General features: G+C 45.9%; 3 non-coding genes across 3 annotated transcripts; 1 reads left to right on the forward strand and 2 right to left on the reverse strand.

Annotated features, from left to right (window-relative positions):
* Positions 1-2864: 2864 nt before the first annotated feature.
* On the reverse strand, positions 2865-3055 carry LOC114910310 (U2 spliceosomal RNA). Its single transcript, XR_003797611.1, has one exon. It is a non-coding gene; the product is annotated as a U2 spliceosomal RNA (small nuclear RNA).
* A 4820-nt stretch (positions 3056-7875) lies between these two features.
* On the forward strand, positions 7876-8066 carry LOC114910278 (U2 spliceosomal RNA). The gene has a single exon (XR_003797581.1). It is a non-coding gene; the product is annotated as a U2 spliceosomal RNA (small nuclear RNA).
* A 4746-nt stretch (positions 8067-12812) lies between these two features.
* LOC114910280 (U2 spliceosomal RNA) lies at positions 12813-13003 on the reverse strand. The gene has a single exon (XR_003797583.1). It is a non-coding gene; the product is annotated as a U2 spliceosomal RNA (small nuclear RNA).
* Positions 13004-21736: the final 8733 nt, after the last annotated feature.

Here is a 21736-nt window from a genome sequence, read left to right on the forward strand (position 1 = left end):
TGCAGATCTCTCCTTCTCTTGATGTAATGTACTTTGGTATTGTTCTCGGAGATGTACGTCGCTTTGGAGAAAAGCATCTGTTAACTGAATACATGTAATGCAAATTCAGCGTATTTGGTTTTGTATGGTTGTTTGTAGTTCTCACTGAAGCTTTTCTTTTTCTTTTTCTGTTCTTGTTCCTCTCCAGTGGCCAGCTTGGTGGGTGTGTCTCCTTTTTAGCAGTGGCTCTCATTCCTTAGTCACGCCTTGATCAGAATGAAGGCAGGGAGATTTGGGGCAAGTGGAAACACTAGTCAATAGACAGATGTAATAGCATTCCGATATTTGCATGGCAGTGGAATGCATTGAAATGTAAACATTGATATACATACAAAATACTACTAGTTTCACAATGGAAATTATTCATGCGGTTTGAAGCTATTCCATTCTGCTGTTGAATTACATTTACTTGTTTAGCAGACACTTTTCTCCAAAGCAGCTTCCAGTGGATACTATGTAGTGTTATGAGCCCATACAGCTTACTCACCAAGGTGACTTACACTGCTAGATACACTACTTACACTGGGTCACTCATCCATACATCAGTGGAACACTGTCGCTATCACTCACACGCTATGGGGGAACTCGAACAGCACGTCTTTGGACTGTGGGAGGAAACCCACGCAGACACGGGGAGAACATGCAAACTCCACAGACAGAGCAGGGATCGAACCCATGTGTTCTTGCACCACCCAGGTGCTGTGAGACAGCAGTGCTACTCACTGTGCCGCTCCACACAAATTACTAGATGTTCTTGTGCATTGTCATCATAGATTGTTTTAATTTGTTTTCCTTAAGCATTAATCGGTTTTACTGCAAAAATGAGAACACGATTTCACGGTTTTGTTGTAATGCATTTACTACTGTGGTTGTAGAGCAAAGAGCAAAGTTTGACCACCGGCTACACCAGTATTTTCACAATGACATTAGCGTGGATGCTGTACACCTGCCACCCTTTCCACCCTTTGAACTAACCGGGTTCGGACACAAGGACGAATCCAGGCACAGTAAATTTGAAACCTATCGTACGAATTACCGCATGCATCGCTGCGTGCAGTGTAATCGTCCGTTCTGAGGGTTTCGTGTTCAACGTTGTCTACAGACACAGGCTTTTTTTTCCCGCGGTTCGTGCCGCAGAAAAAAAAAATTCTTTTTGTTCCAGCTAACTAAGGATCCACTGGACAGAATCGCTCTAAATTTCAGCCCCGTGACTGGTAAGACAAAAAACAAATTCAATTCTTGGTTGCAAAGGGACCTGTCTTAGGGTAGGTCCTTCTGTCCAAAGCAGAAGATGTTTCCAGGCTCACTTATGTTACCTCTTCAGCACATTTAGATAGCAAAGCTGCCAAAGCAATCGACCTGCTGCGCTTCAATTTTTTTGCGGGAAAGCCAAGTACACTATATGCAGAAGTCTGTTATTATTAACTCATATGTGAATGGTGGCCTTGAGTTCTTAGACTTTTCTACATTGAATTTGACTCTTAAGATTAAGTGGATAAAACAATTTTTGGAGAAACGATGCCTCCATCTGGAATTTCATTTCGAAATTTGTTTTTGACCAAATCGGTGGTCTCCCATATCTCCTGATGTGCAATTACAATATAGAGAAGTTACCGGTTAAGCTGTCAGCCTTTCACAAACAGGCTCTGTTGACATGGAAGTTAATTTACAAGCACAATTTTTTCTCTGCACTGCCGGTACTATATTTGGAACAATGGTGAGGTCCTGTATATTACATTTACATTACATTTATTAATATATATGATATGATGACTTCGGTTGAGCTGCTATTGGGGGACAGTCCTTTTGTGGGTATGTTGGTGTGGGGAAGACATGGGTCAGTTATATTTTTTGAAGCCAGAAAGGGGATTGTTATGGGAAAGACTTTGTCTTGACAATGTATTTTATGTAATTATGCAGGAAAATGGTTTTGGGTTTGTTTGATTGTGGATTTTTAATGTTTGCTTTGGTTGTGTGTATTATTGATAACTTTATTTATCTGTTTTTATCAGAAAAACTTACATCAATCACATCCTTGAATCTTCTACGAAAATGCTTGACAGAATACAATTTGTGTATAATTTTGAAAGCGATTTGCTTAACCTTGTTTCTTAAGATGTTTTTGTGAGTGGCAGCCAAACTTTCTACCATGGGACATTGTTAACAAAGGTATTCCAGTAAGCAGTGACATAAGGTAAGGTGGCAACTTCTTTCTGAAACAAAAGACCGAACAGCTCTGCTCGGGGTGCTCAACAGTATCAAAAACCTTGTAGAAATCCAAAAACAATATAAAGCTATCATCTACAACAAAATTAGGATAATCAACGAGGTCTAGGCCAATCTTATATTATTGAAAATATGCCTCTTACTAATAAACCCAGATTAATTTCCTTCAATAACCAAATCAATAATCTTTCAATAATCTTTTGTTTTTCTTAAAGAAGCTAAGGAGTACATAAACATTATTGATGGGTATAACAATAAGAAGACCATTAAGACTGTTTATTAGTGTAATATTTTAAGGTGTTGATGTAATGTCTAGTTACAGGTGCATTTTGTAATTTTTAAAAGTTCTTCTGTAGTTCCCCTAGCTAGATTAACTGTTCTGAATTAATGTTCTTGTACTGTGTGTGATTTGTTAAATAAAGGTTGAGAAAAAAAAAAGTTTTCATGAATCCCCTAAAAATATATAATTACAAATAGAAGAATAAAGCAAAAGAACATCCCCTTATGTCAAAACAGAATACTGCAAAAAAAAAAAAAAAAAAAAAACTATATAAAACTATACAGCAAAACTGTAAAGATCTATTTTTGAACCAAAATACGGGGAGTGCACCGTTCCTGGAAATACTGCAATACCAGGTCGATGCGTGGAGTGGACGGAGCAAGCCCCTATTCCATCTCCCTGTTCCAAAAATCCATTTAATATATGGTCCCCAGATAGGGGACGTATCAGATATTAAACTGATAAGAACAGATACTACACTTGATCTTAGCCAAAAGGCCGAGAAGCGATGCCGAGAACCGGTCGCCCAGGAGGGAAATTTCGGGCCATGCGGGTCCAATGCACGGGAACGCGTGTTAGCGCACTGCGAACTCTGTGACTTGCAGCACAGCGGCAAAACACAGCTCAACGCATACGTGTAATATAATTCTGAAAAAAGGGGCAGTTTGTACGAACACTGTCTCGTTTTGGGAAAATGTACAAATATCCCATAATTCAACAGGTGCACGCACGCACGCAATCCATTTCTGTACGTCGCTGCACAAGTCACGTGTTCAGTACCGTGACCCAATAAACCCTTCCGGGTGTTGCGAAGCGCGCGCGATTTGCTCCGCGCGACGCGTTGTTACTGTTATTTGTTTTTAATTTTTTTTTTTTTTTAAATTTTATTATTACATTAAACAATTCAAACACTCACAATACAAGAACATTAATCCAGAATTAAAAATGCTTTACAGGGTACAATTTGTGTATAATCTTAAAAGAGATTTCCTTAACCTTGTTTGTTTAGAAGTATTTACGAGTGACAGCCAAACTTTCTCCCACGGGACATTGTTAACAAAGCTATTCCAATACGCAGATGACATAAGGTAAGGTGGCAACTTCTTTCTGAAACAAAGAATGAACGGCTCTGTTATTATTTCTAGAAGACTGTGAGAAACAGATCCTTCCACAAGGAAGGAGTATCGACCGGATTTGCTCCGTCACCAGTCTTAATCAGAATCAGAATCAGAATCAGAACGAGCTTTATTGCCAAGTATGTTCGCACATACAAGGAATTTGTCTTGGTGACAGGAACTACCACAGCACAGACAGAATGACAGTGACAAGACAGGTGAGAAGATAGAGTATGTGAGCAAGGGATAAAAAATATTTAAAAATATAAAGTACCCAATATACAAAAATAGTCACTAGATAGAAATGCAAGGGAGTGTGAGTAAGAGATATGTGATAAATAGTTATAAATATAAACAGCATTATGTATTGCACGGTTTACTCTCTAGGGGAGAGATTTAGGTGTTCATGAGGTAGATGGCCTGAGGAAAGAAACTTTTCTTATGCCTGGCTGTCCTGGTACTCAGTGCTCTGTAGCGCCGGCCAGATGGCAAGGGTTCGAAGAGGAAGTGGCCTGGATGTGAGGGGTCTAGAATGATTTTGCTAGCCCTTTTACTGACTCTGGACGAGTGCAGTTCTCCGAGAGCTGGGGGGGATGTGCCGATGATTCTTCCAGCAGTCCGAACTATCCGCTGCAGTCTTCTGATGTCTGACTTCGTAGCTGAGCCGAACCAGACAGTTATAGAGGTGCAGAGGACGGACTCAATGACTGCGGAGTAGAATTGCATCAGTAGCTCCTGTGGCAGGTTGAACTTCCTCAGCTGGCGAAGGAAGTACAACCTCTGCTGGGCCTTCTTCACAATGGAGTCTATGTGGGGCTCCCACTTCAGGTCCTGTGAGATGGTGGTGCCCAGGAACCTGAATGACTCCACTGTTGTCACAGTGCTGTTCATGATGGTGAGTGGGGATAATGCTGAGGTGTTTCTCCTGAAGTCTACGATCATCTCCACTGTTTTGAGTGTGTTCAGCTCCAGGTTGTGATGACTGCACCAGACAGCCAGCTCTTGGACCTCCTGTCTGTAAGCAGACTTGTCGCCATTCCGGATGAGGCCGATGAGTGTGGTGTCGTCTGCAAACTTCAGGAGTTTGACAGAGGGGTCTTTTGCGGTGCAGTCGTTGGTGTACAGGGAGAAGAGCAGTGGGGAGAGCACACATCCCTGGGGGGCGCCAGTACTGATCGTGCGAGTATTGGATGAGAATTTTCCCAGCCTCACTATCTGCTGCCTGTCTGTCAGAAAGTTGGTGATCCACCGACAGATGGAGGCGGGCACAGAGAGTTGGGTTAATTTGGACAGGAGGAGGTGTGGGATGACGGTGTTGAAGGCTGAGCTGAAGTCCACGAACAGGATTCTCGCATAAGTCCCTGGTTTGTCCAGATGTTGTAGAATGTAGTGCAGTCCCATGTTGACTGCATCATCCACAGACCTGTTTGCTCGATAAGCAAACTGCAGGGGGTCCAGCAAGGGTCCAGTGATGTCCTTCAGGTAGTCCAACACCAGTTTTTCAAGTGACTTCATGACCACAGACGTTAAGGCGACAGGTCTGTAGTCATTAAGTCCTGTGATTTTGGGTTTCTTTGGAATGGGGATGATGGTGGAGCGTTTGAAGCAGGAAGGAACTTCGCACATCTCCAGTGATCTGTTGAAGATCTTTGTGAAGATAGGGGCCAGCTGGTCAGCACAGGTTTTTAGGCAGGCCAATGAGACACCGTCTGGGCCTGGTGCTTTCCTTGTCTTCCGTTTGACAAAGACCCGACGCACCTCCTCTTCACAGATCAAAGGTGCAGGAGGGGGGAAGGTGGGGGTTACTGGAGGTGTTAATTGATTCGTGGAGAGAGGGTTTGAATGGGTGTAGGGTGTGAGACAGGGTTTATTAAACCTGCAATAAAACTCATTCAAATCGTCGGCTAGTTGTTGAGTTGACATGGTGCCGGGGGGTGGTGTCTTGTAATTTGTGATGTCTTTCAGGCCTTTCCACACTGATGCAGGATCGTTGGCTGAAAACTGTTTCTTCAGCTTTTCAGAGTAGTTTCTCTTAGCCACTCTGATCTCCTTTGCCAGTGTGTTTTTGGCCTGTTTATACAAGACTCCGTCCCCGTTCTTGTAGGCGTCTTCTTTGGCCTGACGAAGCTGTCTGAGTTTTGCAGTGAACCACGGTTTGTCATTGTTGTATGTTAAACGAGTCCTGGTAGGGATGCACATATCCTCGCAGAAACTGACATATGATGTTACAGAGTCTGTGAGCTCATCTAGATCGCTAGCAGCAGCCTCAAAAACACTCCAATCGGTGCACTCGAAGCAGGCTTGTAAGTCCTGCTCTGCTTCCTCAGTCCATCTTTTAACAGTCCTTATTACAGGTTTAGCTGATTTCAGTTTCTGCCTGTAGGTCGGTATAAGATGAACCAGACAGTGATCAGAGAGCCCCAAAGCTGCCCGTGGAACAGAGTGATATGCATCCTTTACTGTGGTGTAGCAGTGGTCCAAAATATCACTGTCTCTGGTGGGACATGTAATATGCTGTCTGTATTTTGGCAGTTCACGGGAGAGATTTTTGCTTTATTAAAGTCCCCGAGAATGATTATAACAGAGTCCGGGTGTTGTTGCTCTGTGTCAGTGATCTGGTCGCCCAGCTGTTGCAGCGCTGCGTTCATGCACGCTTGTGGTGGAACGTAAACACTTACGAGGATGAACGAGGAAAACTCCCGCGGTGAGTAGAAGGGCTTGCAGTTGATGAAGAGTGCTTCTAGGTCGGGACAGCACATCTTCTTCAACGCTGTCACATCTGTACGCCACCTTTCCGTTGATGTAGAAGCATGTCCTACCGCCACGTGATTTCCCCGCTAATTCCGCGTCGCGATCCGCTCTGAACAGCTGGAAGCCCGGCAGATGTAGCGCGCTGTCCGGGATGGCTTCATTCAGCCAGGTTTCCGTGAAGCACAGAGCAGCAGAGTTTAAAAAGTCCTTGTTTCTTTGGGACAGGAGGAAAAGTTCGTCCATTTTGTTGGGTAAGGAGCGGAGGTTCGCCAGATGGATACTAGGCAGCGCTGTTCTAAAGCCGCGCTTTCGGAGCTTGACAAGCGCGCCGGCTCGCTTTCCACGCTTGCGCGTCTTGGAGCGCTTGAGTAGCGCCGCTGCACCTCCGACTACAATGTCCAGCAAAACGTCAGAAAAGTCGAAAACCGGTAAAATGTCGGGTGGTGTGTACTGCCGAATGTTCAGCAGTTCTTCCCTGGTAAAACTGATTGTCGGAGTATAACTAAAGACAGGGCAAACTAACAAAAACAGTAAAACAACTGTGGAGCTCCACACCGAGGCAGCCGTTCGCGGCGCCATCATGAAGCAATGGTCTTCTTATTGTTATACCCATCAATAATGTTTATGTACTCCTTAGCTTCTTTAAGAAAAACAAAAGATTATTGAAAGATTATTGATTTGATTATTGAAGGAAATTAATCTGGGTTTATTAGTAAGAGGCATATTTTCAATAATATAAGATTGGCCTAGACCTCGTTGATTATCCTAATTTTGTTGTAGATGATAGCTTTATATTGTTTTTGGATTTCTACAAGGTTTTTGATACTGTTGAGCACCCCGAGCAGAGCTGTTCGGTCTTTTGTTTCAGAAAGAAGTTGCCACCTTACCTTATGTCATCTGCATATTGGAATAGCTTTGTTAACAATGTCCCATGGGAGAAAGTTTGGCTGTCACTCGTAAATACTTCTAAACAAACAAGGTTAAGGAAATCTCTTTTAAGATTATACACAAATTGTACCCTGTAAAGCATTTTTAATTCTGGATTAATGTTCTTGTATTGTGAGTGTTTGAATTGTTTAATGTAATAATAAAATTTAAAAAAAAAAAAAATTAAAAACAAATAACAGTAACAACGCGTCGCGCGGAGCAAATCGCGCGCGCTTCGCAACACCCGGAAGGGTTTATTGGGTCACGGTACTGAACACGTGACTTGTGCAGCGACGTACAGAAATGGATTGCGTGCGTGCGTGCACCTGTTGAATTATGGGATATTTGTACATTTTCCCAAAACGAGACAGTGTTCGTACAAACTGCCCCTTTTTTCAGAATTATATTACACGTATGCGTTGAGCTGTGTTTTGCCGCTGTGCTGCAAGTCACAGAGTTCGCAGTGCGCTAACACGCGTTCCCGTGCATTGGACCCGCATGGCCCGAAATTTCCCTCCTGGGCGACCGGTTCTCGGCATCGCTTCTCGGCCTTTTGGCTAAGATCAAGTGTAGTATCTGTTCTTATCAGTTTAATATCTGATACGTCCCCTATCTGGGGACCATATATTAAATGGATTTTTGGAACAGGGAGATGGAATAGGGGCTTGCTCCGTCCACTCCACGCATCGACCTGGTATTGCAGTATTTCCAGGAACGGTGCACTCCCCGTATTTTGGTTCAAAAATAGATCTTTACAGTTTTGCTGTATAGTTTTTTTTTTTTTTGCAGTATTCTGTTTTGACATAAGGGGATGTTCTTTTGCTTTATTCTTCTATTTGTAATTATATATTTTTAGGGGATTCATGAAAACTTTTTTTTTTCTCAACCTTTATTTAACAAATCACACACAGTACAAGAACATTAATTCAGAACAGTTAATCTAGCTAGGGGAACTACAGAAGAACTTTTAAAAATTACAAAATGCACCTGTAACTAGACATTACATCAACACCTTAAAAATATTACACTAATAAACAGTCTTAATGGTCTTCTTATTGTTATACCCATCAATAATGTTTATGTACTCCTTAGCTTCTTTAAGAAAAACAAAAGATTATTGAAAGATTATTGATTTGGTTATTGAAGGAAATTAATCTGGGTTTATTAGTAAGAGGCATATTTTCAATAATATAAGATTGGCCTAGACCTCGTTGATTATCCTAATTTTGTTGTAGATGATAGCTTTATATTGTTTTTGGATTTCTACAAGGTTTTTGATACTGTTGAGCACCCCGAGCAGAGCTGTTCGGTCTTTTGTTTCAGAAAGAAGTTGCCACCTTACCTTATGTCACTGCTTACTGGAATACCTTTGTTAACAATGTCCCATGGTAGAAAGTTTGGCTGCCACTCACAAAAACATCTTAAGAAACAAGGTTAAGCAAATCGCTTTCAAAATTATACACAAATTGTATTCTGTCAAGCATTTTCGTAGAAGATTCAAGGATGTGATTGATGTAAGTTTTTCTGATAAAAACAGATAAATAAAGTTATCAATAATACACACAACCAAAGCAAACATTAAAAATCCACAATCAAACAAACCCAAAACCATTTTCCTGCATAATTACATAAAATACATTGTCAAGACAAAGTCTTTCCCATAACAATCCCCTTTCTGGCTTCAAAAAATATAACTGACCCATGTCTTCCCCACACCAACATACCCACAAAAGGACTGTCCCCCAATAGCAGCTCAACCGAAGTCATCATATCATATATATTAATAAATGTAATGTAAATGTAATATACAGGACCTCACCATTGTTCCAAATATAGTACCGGCAGTGCAGAGAAAAAATTGTGCTTGTAAATTAACTTCCATGTCAACAGAGCCTGTTTGTGAAAGGCTGACAGCTTAACCGGTAACTTCTCTATATTGTAATTGCACATCAGGAGATATGGGAGACCACCGATTTGGTCAAAAACAAATTTCGAAATGAAATTCCAGATGGAGGCATCGTTTCTCCAAAAATTGTTTTATCCACTTAATCTTAAGAGTCAAATTCAATGTAGAAAAGTCTAAGAACTCAAGGCCACCATTCACATATGAGTTAATAATAACAGACTTCTGCATATAGTGTACTTGGCTTTCCCGCAAAAAAATTGAAGCGCAGCAGGTCGATTGCTTTGGCAGCTTTGCTATCTAAATGTGCTGAAGAGGTAACATAAGTGAGCCTGGAAACATCTTCTGCTTTGGACAGAAGGACCTACCCTAAGACAGGTCCCTTTGCAACCAAGAATTGAATTTGTTTTTTGTCTTACCAGTCACGGGGCTGAAATTTAGAGCGATTCTGTCCAGTGGATCCTTAGTTAGCTGGAACAAAAAGAATTTTTTTTTTCTGCGGCACGAACCGCGGGAAAAAAAAGCCTGTGTCTGTAGACAACGTTGAACACGAAACCCTCAGAACGGACGATTACACTGCACGCAGCGATGCATGCGGTAATTCGTACGATAGGTTTCAAATTTACTGTGCCTGGATTCGTCCTTGTGTCCGAACCCGGTTAGTTCAAAGGGTGGAAAGGGTGGCAGGTGTACAGCATCCACGCTAATGTCATTGTGAAAATACTGGTGTAGCCGGTGGTCAAACTTTGCTCTTTGCTCTACAACCACAGTAGTAAATGCATTACAACAAAACTGTGAAATCGTGTTCTCATTTTTGCAGTAAAACCGATTAATGCTTAAGGAAAACAAATTAAAACAATCTATGATGACAATGCACAAGAACATCTAGTAATTTGTGTGGAGCGGCACAGTGAGTAGCACTGCTGTCTCACAGCACCTGGGTGGTGCAAGAACACATGGGTTCGATCCCTGCTCTGTCTGTGGAGTTTGCATGTTCTCCCCGTGTCTGCGTGGGTTTCCTCCCACAGTCCAAAGACGTGCTGTTCGAGTTCCCCCATAGCGTGTGAGTGATAGCGACAGTGTTCCACTGATGTATGGATGAGTGACCCAGTGTAAGTAGTGTATCTAGCAGTGTAAGTCACCTTGGTGAGTAAGCTGTATGGGCTCATAACACTACATAGTATCCACTGGAAGCTGCTTTGGAGAAAAGTGTCTGCTAAACAAGTAAATGTAATTCAACAGCAGAATGGAATAGCTTCAAACCGCATGAATAATTTCCATTGTGAAACTAGTAGTATTTTGTATGTATATCAATGTTTACATTTCAATGCATTCCACTGCCATGCAAATATCGGAATGCTATTACATCTGTCTATTGACTAGTGTTTCCACTTGCCCCAAATCTCCCTGCCTTCATTCTGATCAAGGCGTGACTAAGGAATGAGAGCCACTGCTAAAAAGGAGACACACCCACCAAGCTGGCCACTGGAGAGGAACAAGAACAGAAAAAGAAAAAGAAAAGCTTCAGTGAGAACTACAAACAACCATACAAAACCAAATACGCTGAATTTGCATTACATGTATTCAGTTAACAGATGCTTTTCTCCAAAGCGACGTACATCTCCGAGAACAATACCAAAGTACATTACATCAAGAGAAGGAGAGATCTGCATGGAGACACGTGATTCTAGAGTATACAGGATGCAAACAACTGCGGATCCAATCCAGTACTGATCCTACAACCAAATGACAGGTTCATAAAACCTGCACTCCACCAGATAATGTGTGCATACGTCACATCCTTGATTCAGACTGAAGAGAACACACACTCACAGAACAAAACTAACACGCACACCAGGACTCCATGCAACACCTGTTTTAGTTTACTTCTTTATACAGTAAAAGCACACTTCTGGTGACATTTGTGTTCAATATATGATATATGAAAATACAGATAACACTCTGAACAATTAAAATGTTCACCGATATAGACTTTCTACGGATTTGTTATTGTTACAATTCCCAGTATTGTTGCAGTTCACTTAAAACTGTCACTACAGACCTAGGTTTGGGGTACTTTGTAAAATTTTTCTTGATTTCACATGGCAGGAATTTTAGTTCCTCTATGCAGAATGGTCTGACTGAAAATAAAAATGAAATTAAAAAAAAAAAAAAAAAAACTGTTACAATCATCCCTAGTCTCCCCTAACCAATTTTACGGTATTAAAGAAATGGAAACGGTCAAATAAAAAATTAAGCAGACAGGTCAAAGTAAATAAAAAGCTGAACAATTAATATTTGCAAACATGGAGTACAGTACATCAGCAACACAAAAGACGCTAACATTACTACAACACCCCCCACCCCTTCAAAAGGAATCCCATCGGCACAAAATATCCCTCTATCCCTCAAAGTCTAAATTTGCCTCCATAAACACGAGGAAAAGACAGAGTCTCTTGCGGCCCTCCTATAAATTATCACTCAGCCACAACCCCGAAAGCCCCCAACAATTTGGTCAAAAGGAAGCCCTCAACTGTCCCAATGGCCTGGACACCCAAAGCCCAGGGCTGTCACTAATGAGGAATTCCACCCAATTACATCTCCCTTAAAGACCCTTCTCATACCTTGTCAGTTCCTCTGCTGTCCCTCTCAGTCTTCCTCTCCTGAAGCGCTGCAGGCAACGCTCCCTCGTCGGCCAGCAAGCGCAGGGAGGAACAAGTGAGCTTGTGCCCCATCTCCAATCGCAGGTGAAAAATCTGCCTCGGCCCAGGTGCGTTAAGGTCTTTCAGGCTACTACTCCTCGGCCACCTTCAGGATCCACTGTCCAGGGAGGCCCTCCTGCAGTTTTCCAGCTGATGTCCCACATCCTCTGAAGCCTGCTCAGCCCTCCTCCTCCTCCTTGTTAATATCCAGAAGGCCCTTCAGCAAAGGAAAAGTCCTGGTGCCCTGATGATCAACCAAGGAAAACATATGATATCCGTTCTGGGCCCCCAATTCCTGCTCCCAAGGCCATCACTTCTCATTTTCCAGTACCCCCTGCCAAAGGCCCACATGACAGAGCAATACTGTAGGAGAACTGCATAAAGGGGGTCCAGACAAAACCCCCTCTTTTAAAATACAAAGTGGGACAAAACCTTCGTAATTAAATAAAAAGAGCCCCTGTTTTTGCACTTTATCCTGCTCTCTGGTGGCTCTGGGGTTCCAGTCCCGCTTGGGATGTCCTGTCTCGGGTGCATCCCCTCCCCCTCCAGCCTTATACCCTGTGTTACCGGGTTAGGCTCCGGCTCGCTATGACCCTGCTCGGGACAAACGGCTTCAGCCAGCACGCGAGCGCGTGCTCTCACCTCTCTTATACGGTATTATAGATGTTTTCAATATCATTGCTTTCAATTAACTTGACACTCATGGAAAGATAAACTACATATGTAAAATTTAGTTTAACAGGTGTTTTGTCCTTTTATAGTTAGACCTTACTATCAAATGTGAATTATACAAATGAAATTTAAAAAAAAAAAAAAAAGTATACTAATAAGTAAATGCTTAGTATAAATCTATCTTTAAACCAGAAAAGGGGGAGTACACCGTTCCTGGAAATACTGCAATACCAGGTCGATGCGTGGAGTGGACGGAGCAAGCCCCTATTCCATCTCCCTGTTCCAAAAATCCATTTAATATATGGTCCCCAGATAGGGGACGTATCAGATATTAAACTGATAAGAACAGATACTACACTTGATCTTAGCCAAAAGGCCGAGAAGCGATGCCGAGAACCGGTCGCCCAGGAGGGAAATTCCGGGCCATGCGGGTCCAATGCACGGGAACGCGTGTTAGCGCACTGCGAACTCTGTGACTCGCAGCACAGCGGCAAAACACAGCTCAACGCATACGTGTAATATAATTCTGAAAAAGGGGGCAGTTTGTACGAACACTGTCTCGTTTTGGGAAAATGTACAAATATCCCACAATTCAAAAGGTGCACGCACGCACGCACGCACGCACGCACGCACGCAATCCATTTCTGTACGTCGCTGCACACGTCACGTGTTCAGTACGAAATATACCGTGGCGGGAAAACGCAGGTAAACACAAACGCCGGCGCGTGTACAAAGACAGTGAGATTTTTAAAGAAACTACAGATATCCCAGAATTCAACAAGCAAGCACGCCTATCCGTCGCTCAACGTGCACGTGCGCTGACGAGGGGGAGTGCGCGGCAGAAAGCCGTCACGACGAGGGGCGCGGGAGGCGTCTCGCTCTAATCCACAACACTCAGCTAGAAATATGCTTGAGACCTTCATCATGTCTGCAGCTATGTCTCCTTCTCTTAATGTAATGCATCAATTGTACTTTTGCTGAGATGTATGTCGCTTTGGACACAAGCGTCTGCTACATGAATAAATGTGAATATCAAAGAGCAGATCTCGCTTACATTTACAAAAGTTAATTCGACATAAAGCTTTACAAACAGCCTGGCACACGAGTATCACACCTAAACTTGTCCATAGTCCGATACGAAGCCCGTACATTAGATTATTTAAATCATTGCCAAAGCGAGCTTTACTAAGGTTCAGCAAAGACTTAATAATGCCTTGCTGGACACAACCACTGAATCTGATATAGAGCAGAAAATACTACAGGTGACAGGAAGTGGCGACGGTATCGGGGCAGAGGCGGCAGCAGTGAAATAAAGTCACAGTGTGGTGCGAGGGACCCTAGCGGACAGACAGCGGTACTGCACGCAACAAACACCTTAAAGCGGCTTTACTGCCTCAACCACAAACAACAATGTCTTGACTAAAGCCGTATGTACAATAAAGGCAAACAACGACAATGCACAAAATGTCCCACATTTAGGAGTGAAACGGACGTACCGATTAAAAGAGACATTTTAAATACACAGGCGCATCCACTGTGTGTTATACTACTAGCAATTTTAAATGCTAACAGCACCAAGCAACACGACGTTAATACATGAAAGCAAATTAAATGTCCACGCGTTCGTTACAGTCGCCCGCAACACATCCACTTTCTACAAACGAGGACACGTTACAAATGACCGAGGAACATTTTCTACAAAAAACGTTTCCAACATTTCCTTCTTACTTGTTTCTGTTTTAAATTTTTGTTTTCTACAAAATAATGTTTTTCCTTTCCGTTAGAAACTCGACTCTATTGTGTAGTGTATAACGCCGGACAGAACGAACGGAGGACAAAACATACCTTATCGCCACTTTACAACTTAAACTCGTAACAGCATGTCCTGTTCATGTAATTTTATTACAGTTTTACACGGAAATTATTTTTTAAAGTCAAGTTCTTTTACGAAAAAAAAAAAAAAGAAAAAACATTTTAACACGCTGAACTCTTAGAACAATGAAGAAAGTTTCTACTTACACTCGATTGCGGGACACCAAACGGATAAATCATGTTGTTGAAGTCCGAATCGATCCGTCCCTCGGAATATATTTTCTTCACAACAATGATGCCAGAGTAGAGGTTAAAAAAAAAAAAAAAAAACTGCGTTGCGGTCCACTGCTGCTGGAAAAGGGGAGGATCGGGGAGGATCGGGGCGGATCGGGCCGGGCCCGCGGGGGGTCGGGGATACGGGGTGGGGGGTAGGGTGGTGACCTACCTGCTCTCGCCAATGATCCCTTCGCAGAGTTCACCTTAACTCCTAACTCAAAGCAGATTTATTTAGAGTAAATGTCAATCATTCCCAATTCACGTACTAAAACATCACATCGCCAATGTTGCTCAATGTTTCCTTTATTATATATATATATATATATATTTTTTTTTAAATCCACGCCACACTTACCTACCCAAGCCCCCCCCCCGAATGTGACGCAGCAGGTAGCAGTACATGTACAGTCCATCCATCCATCTTCCTCCGCTTTATCCGGGGCCGGGTCGCGGGGGCAGCAGTCCGAGCAGAGTCCTCCAGACTTCCCTCTCCCCGCACACCTCCTCCAGTTCCTCTGGGGGAACCCCAAGGCGTTCCCAGGCCAGCCGGGAGACATAGTCTCTCCAACGTGTCCTGGGTCTGCCCCGAGGCCTCCTCCCAGTGGGACAAGCCCGGAACACCTCCCCAGGGAGGCGTCCAGGAGGCATCCGGAACAGATGCCCGAGCCACCTCAACTGGCTCCTCTCGATGCGGAGGAGCAGCGGCTCTACTCCGAGCTCCTCCCGGGTGACTGAGCTCCTCACCCTATCCCTAAGGGTGCGCCCAGCCACTCTGCGGAGGAAACTCATTTCTGCCGCTTGTATCCGCGATCTCATTCTTTCGGTCATGATCCAGAGTTCATGACCATAGGTGAGGGTAGGAACGTAGATCGACCGGTAAATTGAGAGCTTCGCCTTACGACTCAGCTCCCTCTTCACCACAACAGACCGGTACAATGACCGCATTACTGCGGACGCCGCACCGATCCGTCTGTCGACCTGCCGCTCCATTTTTCCCTCACTCGTGAACAAGACCCCGAGATACTTAAACTCCTCCACTTGAGGGAGCAACTCCCCCCTAACCCGGAAGGGGCGATCCACCTTTTTCCGACTGAGAACCATGGCCTCAGATTTGGAGGTGCTGATTCTCATCCCCGCCACTTTCGCACTCGGCTGCAAACCTCCCCAGTGCACGCTGCAAGTCCTGATTCGATGAAGCCAACAGGACCACATCGTCCGCAAAAAGCAGAGACGAGATCTCGCGGCCACCAAAACAGACACCCTCCGTTCCCTGACTGCGCCTAGAAATTCTGTCCATAAAAATAATGAACAGAATCGGTGACAAAGGGCAGCCCTGGCGGAGTCCAACATGCACCGGGAACAGGTCTGACTTACTGCCGGCAATGCGAACCAAGCTCCTGCTCCGGTCATACAGGGAACGAACAGCCCGTAGCAACGAGCCCCGAACCCCATAATCCCGAAGTACCCCCCATAGGATGCCACGAGGGACACGGTCGAATGCCTTCTCCAGGTCCACAAAACACATGTGGACTGGTTGGGCAAACTCCCATGAACCCTCCAGCACCCTAGTGAGGGTATAGAGCTGGTCCAGTGTTCCACGGCCAGGGCGAAAACCGCATTGCTCCTCCTGAATCCGAGGTTCGACTATCGGTCGGATTCTCCTTTCCAGTACCCTGGCATAGACTTTCCCAGGGAGGCTAAGGAGTGTGATCCCCCTGTAGTTGGAACACAATCTCCGGTCCCCCTTCTTAAAAAGAGGGACCACCACCCCGGTCTGCCAGTCCAGAGGCACCGTTCCCGAACTCCACGCGATGCTGCAGAGGCGTGTCAGCCAAGACAGCCCCACAACATCCAGAGACTTGAGAAACTCGGGGCGGATCTCATCCACCCCCGGAGCCTTGCCACCGAGGAGTTTTTTGACTACCTCAGCAACTTCAGCCAGGGTAATGGACGAGTCCCCCTCCAAGTCCCCAGCCTCAGCTTCCTCTACGGAAGGCGTGTCGGAGGGATTGAGGAGATCCTCAAAGTACTCCTTCCACCGCCCGAGAACATCCTCAGCTGAGGTCAGCAGCGCACCATTTCCACTGTAAACAGTGTTCGTGGAACACCGCTTCCCCCCTCTGAGTCGCCGGACGGTTTGCCAGAATCTCTTTGAGGCTGACCGAAAGTCTTCCTCCATGGCCTCACCGAACTCCTCCCAAGCCCGAGTTTTTGCCGCGGCGACTGCCAGAGCCGCGCTCCGTTTGGCCCGTCGGTACCTGTCAGCTGCTTCAGGAGTCCCATGAGCCAGCCAGGCCCGATAGAACTCCTTCTTCAGCTTGACGGCATCCCTTACTTCCGGTGTCCACCACCGTGTTCGGGGATTGCCGCCGCGACAGGCACCGGAGACCTTATGGCCGCAGCTCCGAACCGCCGCCCCGACAATGGAGGCGCGGAACATAGTCCATTCAGACTCAATGTCCCCCACCTCCCTCGGGACCTGGTTGAAGCTCTGTCGGACGTGGGAGTTGAAGACCTCTCTGACAGGGGCCTCCGCCAAACGTTCCCAACAGACCCTCACTATGCGTTTGGGCCTGCCAGGTCTGTCCAGCTTTTTCCCCTGCCATCGAATCCAACTCACCACCAGGTGGTGATCAGTTGACAGCTCAGCCCCTCTCTTCACCCGAGTGTCCAAGACATATGGCCGAAGGTCAGAAGAAACGACTACAAAGTCGATCATCGACCTCCGACCTAGGGTGTCCTGGTGCCAAGTGCACTGATGGACACCCTTATGCATGAACATGGTGTTCGTTATGGATAAACCGCGACTAGCACAGAAATCCAATAACAACTCACCGCTCGGGTTCAGATCAGGGAGGCCGTTCCTCCCAATCACGCCCCTCCAGGTATCACTGTCGCTGCCCACGTGGGCGTTAAAGTCCCCCAGTAGAACGACAGAGTCCCCAGTGGGAGCGATTTCCAGCACGCCCCCCAGGGACTCTAAAAAGGCCGGGTACTCTACACTGCCGCTAGGCGCATAAGCACAAACGACAGTGAGAGACCGTTCCCTGACCCGAAGGCGTAGGGAGACGACCCTCTCATTCACCGGGGTAGACTCCAACACATGGCGGCTGAACTGGGGGGCTATTAATAAGCCCACACCAGCCCGCCGCCTCTCACCTTGGGCAACGCCAGAATAGTGGAGAGTCCACCCCTGATCGAGGAGAGTGGTTCCAGAACCCAAGCTGTGAGTGGAAGTGAGCCCGACTATATCTAGACGGTATCTCTCGACTTCCCGCACCAGCTCAGGCTCCTTCCCCGCCAGTGAGGTGACATTCCAAGTCCCAGAAACCAGAGTTGGCGCCCGAGGTTTGGGTCGGCCGGGCACTCGGCCCCGACCACCGCCCAAATCACAATGCACCGGCCCCTTACGGTTTCTCCGGCAGGTGGTGAGCCCACCGAAGAGCGGCTCCACGTCATGGCTTCGGGCTGAGCCCGGCCAGGCCCCGTGGGCATAGACCCGGCCACCAGGCGCTCGCATGCGAGCCCCCCCCCCAGGCCTGGCTCCAGGGTGGGGCCCCGGTGACCCCATACCGGGCGGGGTAAACGAAAGCCTTGATTTTATAGTCATAAGGGGTTTTTGAATGTACAGTATACGTACTAAATGTAGATACGACGAGGCGTACGCATCGCCGAGGCAAGAAGAAGTTGCGAGCAGTTCTTTACAGCCGTTTTGGCCGAATTGTGGAAACAAAACGGATTCCATGAGATACGCAAAAATGCCACAAGGCAGATGTTCAGATCACGTTTGTACCCCGATAATGGCAAAATGACTAACGCACTAAAAGCCATAAATCCCCGGGTAAGGAACTACTTAGGAGACGAGCGCGGAAGAATACTGAGGAGTGCGGCTATTAGCACGACCGGCATTATTCGTCGCTATACTGCGCACTCGTTTCAGGCCGCAGTCAGAGAAGGACTGGGGAAAGGCGGGAAATGCCCCGGGGACATGTAAAGATGGCCAGTGTTGAAGAAAAAAATGGGCATCGTGTGTCTAGTATGAATGCGATCCTAATTTCAAACATCAATCCTTCACGTGCACTTTTTAAAATATATTATTTTCTTAAAAAGAGATCATTCGTACTTGAATACTGAAATAAGAATAAAGCATGTAGGATGGTAATTATGTTTCACACATAGTACAATGCCAAATGCGGACACATGGAAGACTACACAGTTTTGCTGTAAAATAATCCCACGTTGCTCGTACAGTAGTCCCCCCTCATCCGCGGGGGATATGTTCCAAGACCCCCAGCGGATGCCTGAAACCGCGGATAGTACCGAACCCTATATATGCGGTGTTTTTTCCTGTTCGGAAGAAGAAAGGAAACTAACGACCAATGTCCAGGTCCTCATCGCTATTGTATTTTTCATGTTTTAAATGAAGTTTTAAACCGCGAAAAGCAAACCCACGGATAAGGGGAGGGGCTACTTCACTTTTATCAATATCTCCCTTCTCTCAACATCCAAACCATTAGGGAAAAATGTAATCCGCGATAGAAATTCACTCGGAAGTGACCTACAGTCACTGCGCTCGGTTTCTGTGGAGTTTTCGTGTTCTCCCTCTGCCTGTGTGGGTTTCTTCTAAGTGCTCTGGTTTCCTCCCACAGTCCAAAAACATGTACTTCCGGTGAACTGGTGACTCTAAATTGCCTGCAATGAGTGAACGGATGACTCAGTGAGTGAGTGTGTGTGTGTGTGTGTTTGTGTCTGTGGCCACCCTGCGATGGACTGGCATACTGGAACGTGATTTGAAATCAAAGTTTTACACAGCAGCATGTTGTATTTCACTGGGGTAAATCATAGTTAATCCTAAGTAAATCTTGTTTCTTTTGAAAGTGAATCTGAAATCGCCGACCCCCGATACCACGCGGAGCCACCACCTGCTCGCTCGATCCGATCCCATCGTCACTCCTACAGAACATCTCCCCGCAACTCTCCATCTGAATCTCTAACGATCATCACGTCCTCGCTCTCCTCTGGCTGTTTCCCAGCTGCCTCCAAAACTGCTCTCATTTCACCTCTGTTAAAGAAACCCTCCCTGGATCCCAATTCGGTCCAAAACTACAGACCAGTCTCCCTCCTCTCCTTCCTGTCTAAGACTCTAGAGCGGGCAGCCTGTGATCAACCATCTGAATTACTCACCCGGAACCACCTCCTCGATGGATATCAGTCTGGTTTCAAAGTTGGTCACTCCACGGAGACAGCGATTCTGGCGCTGTCTGATGCTCTCCACTCGGCTAGAGCCGCCTCCTCGATTTGCCTGCAGCATTCGACACCGTCAACCACCGGATTCTACTCTCCTCTCTTAGTCAGCTTGTGATCAAAGGAGCAGCACTAAGATGGTTTGAGTCCTACCAATCCGACAGATCTTATGAAGTGGTCTAGCGGAGCTCCCGTTCTTCTCCTCTGCCTTTCTCAATCGGTGTACCGCAGGGCTCGGTACTGGGTCTTCTTCTCTTCTCCAGCTACACCTGTCCATGTCCTCATGAGTATTGATTCTTTAAATAAAGTTTTTTTTTTTTTTTTTATTACAAAAAGGGTTACTTGAACACAAGGACTGCGATACCGCAACAGTCGATCTGATAACTGACATGCTACTAAGTGACTAACGGGCGGGTAGCAGATACAGCGTGGGTTCACTGGACAAAGGGATGATTCACGTCCCGGGCGGACGGTGCGAGATTTTATCACGCTCCTCAGAACGGCCCGCAATTTAAAACTTAGGAATTGTTTATTTCTGGAATTTTCCATGTATTATTTTTGGACCACGGTTGACCGCGGGTAACTGAAACCGCAGAAAGGGAACCTGCGGATGAGGGGGTCTACTATACTTTTATTGATGTCTTCTTTCTCTCAATATCCAAGTTAAATTCGGATGCCAAAGAAACCATTAGGGGAAAAATGTAATCCTTACAAAAGATGTTTTGGGGGGGCAGGTACCTTCCGAGGGAGGGAGGGAGGGATGCGTCTGAAATTCCTCTTAAACTGGATTGTCTCATACTCTCCCAGTCATGTAACCGACTGGCAGCGCCAATCCACCATCCTCAGCAACGCTTTGTTTGTCTTTGGTTGGCCCTTCTGATGCGCCAGTTGGTGAAGTCCTGGTCCAACACCGGGCCGAATGGCGAGACGCGGCCCGCTCATTACAGCTATGCTGTAAAGTGGAGTAAGACCACGGTGGCCGGGGTCGAGGTAGAGACCCTCCTCAAGCACGAGGCCTTGTATAAAGCCCTGATCAAGAGGAGAGGAACTCGAGTTCTTCTAAGGCTCAAGGAAGGCATATGGGCCAGGATTCAGCCAAAGGAGCTTGACCACCGTCTGCAAGATTTGAACTGGCGTTGTTTACAAAGCAAGTTGCTGGTCAAAGTGGTCCTGTACAGGCACAAACTGACCAGCCAACCGCTTTGCCCGCCACTCCAGTGTGGCAAGAGCGAAACTGTCGCGCATGCCTTTTGAGACTGCAGAAAGGTGTGGGAGGTCCTTTTAGTGGATAGTCTTTTGGTGACCCGCCTGTGCAGGAGGATCGATCCGCAGATGGCCTTGACGTATGGCAAAGTTTTGAGGGGACGGAACCTTGGAGCTCAGAAGGCAGCAGCCACCCAGACATGGCTGGTGATCAGCGTAGCCAAGCAAATGCTTTGGAATGCAAGAACCCAGCTGGTCCAGACAGGGGTGGACTTGAGCATCCAGGGTGTGTATCATAAAATCCGGGCAAAACTAACGTTTAGAATGGACATGGATGTCACACAATGGGGTTTCTTTGAAGCCAAAGAGAGATAGAAGGGTCTCTTTTGGCTGTAACTCCACAGGTTTGTGGCAGCTCCTCCATCCTTGGGTGAGTAAGACACATCCTTCGGCACTTACAAAACACTGCAACCCCTATTTTTGGTGAAGTGTTGTCATTTGTAGCGTGTTATGCGTTTGATATTAGGTGTAGTGTTTTCCGAGGGGCGCGGTGGCACAGTGGGCTTGGCCAGGTCCTGCTCTCTGG

The sequence above is a fragment of the Scleropages formosus genome, chromosome 3 (assembly GCF_900964775.1).
Source record: "Scleropages formosus chromosome 3, fSclFor1.1, whole genome shotgun sequence".
In the NCBI taxonomy this organism is placed as follows: Eukaryota; Metazoa; Chordata; class Actinopteri; order Osteoglossiformes; family Osteoglossidae; genus Scleropages; species Scleropages formosus.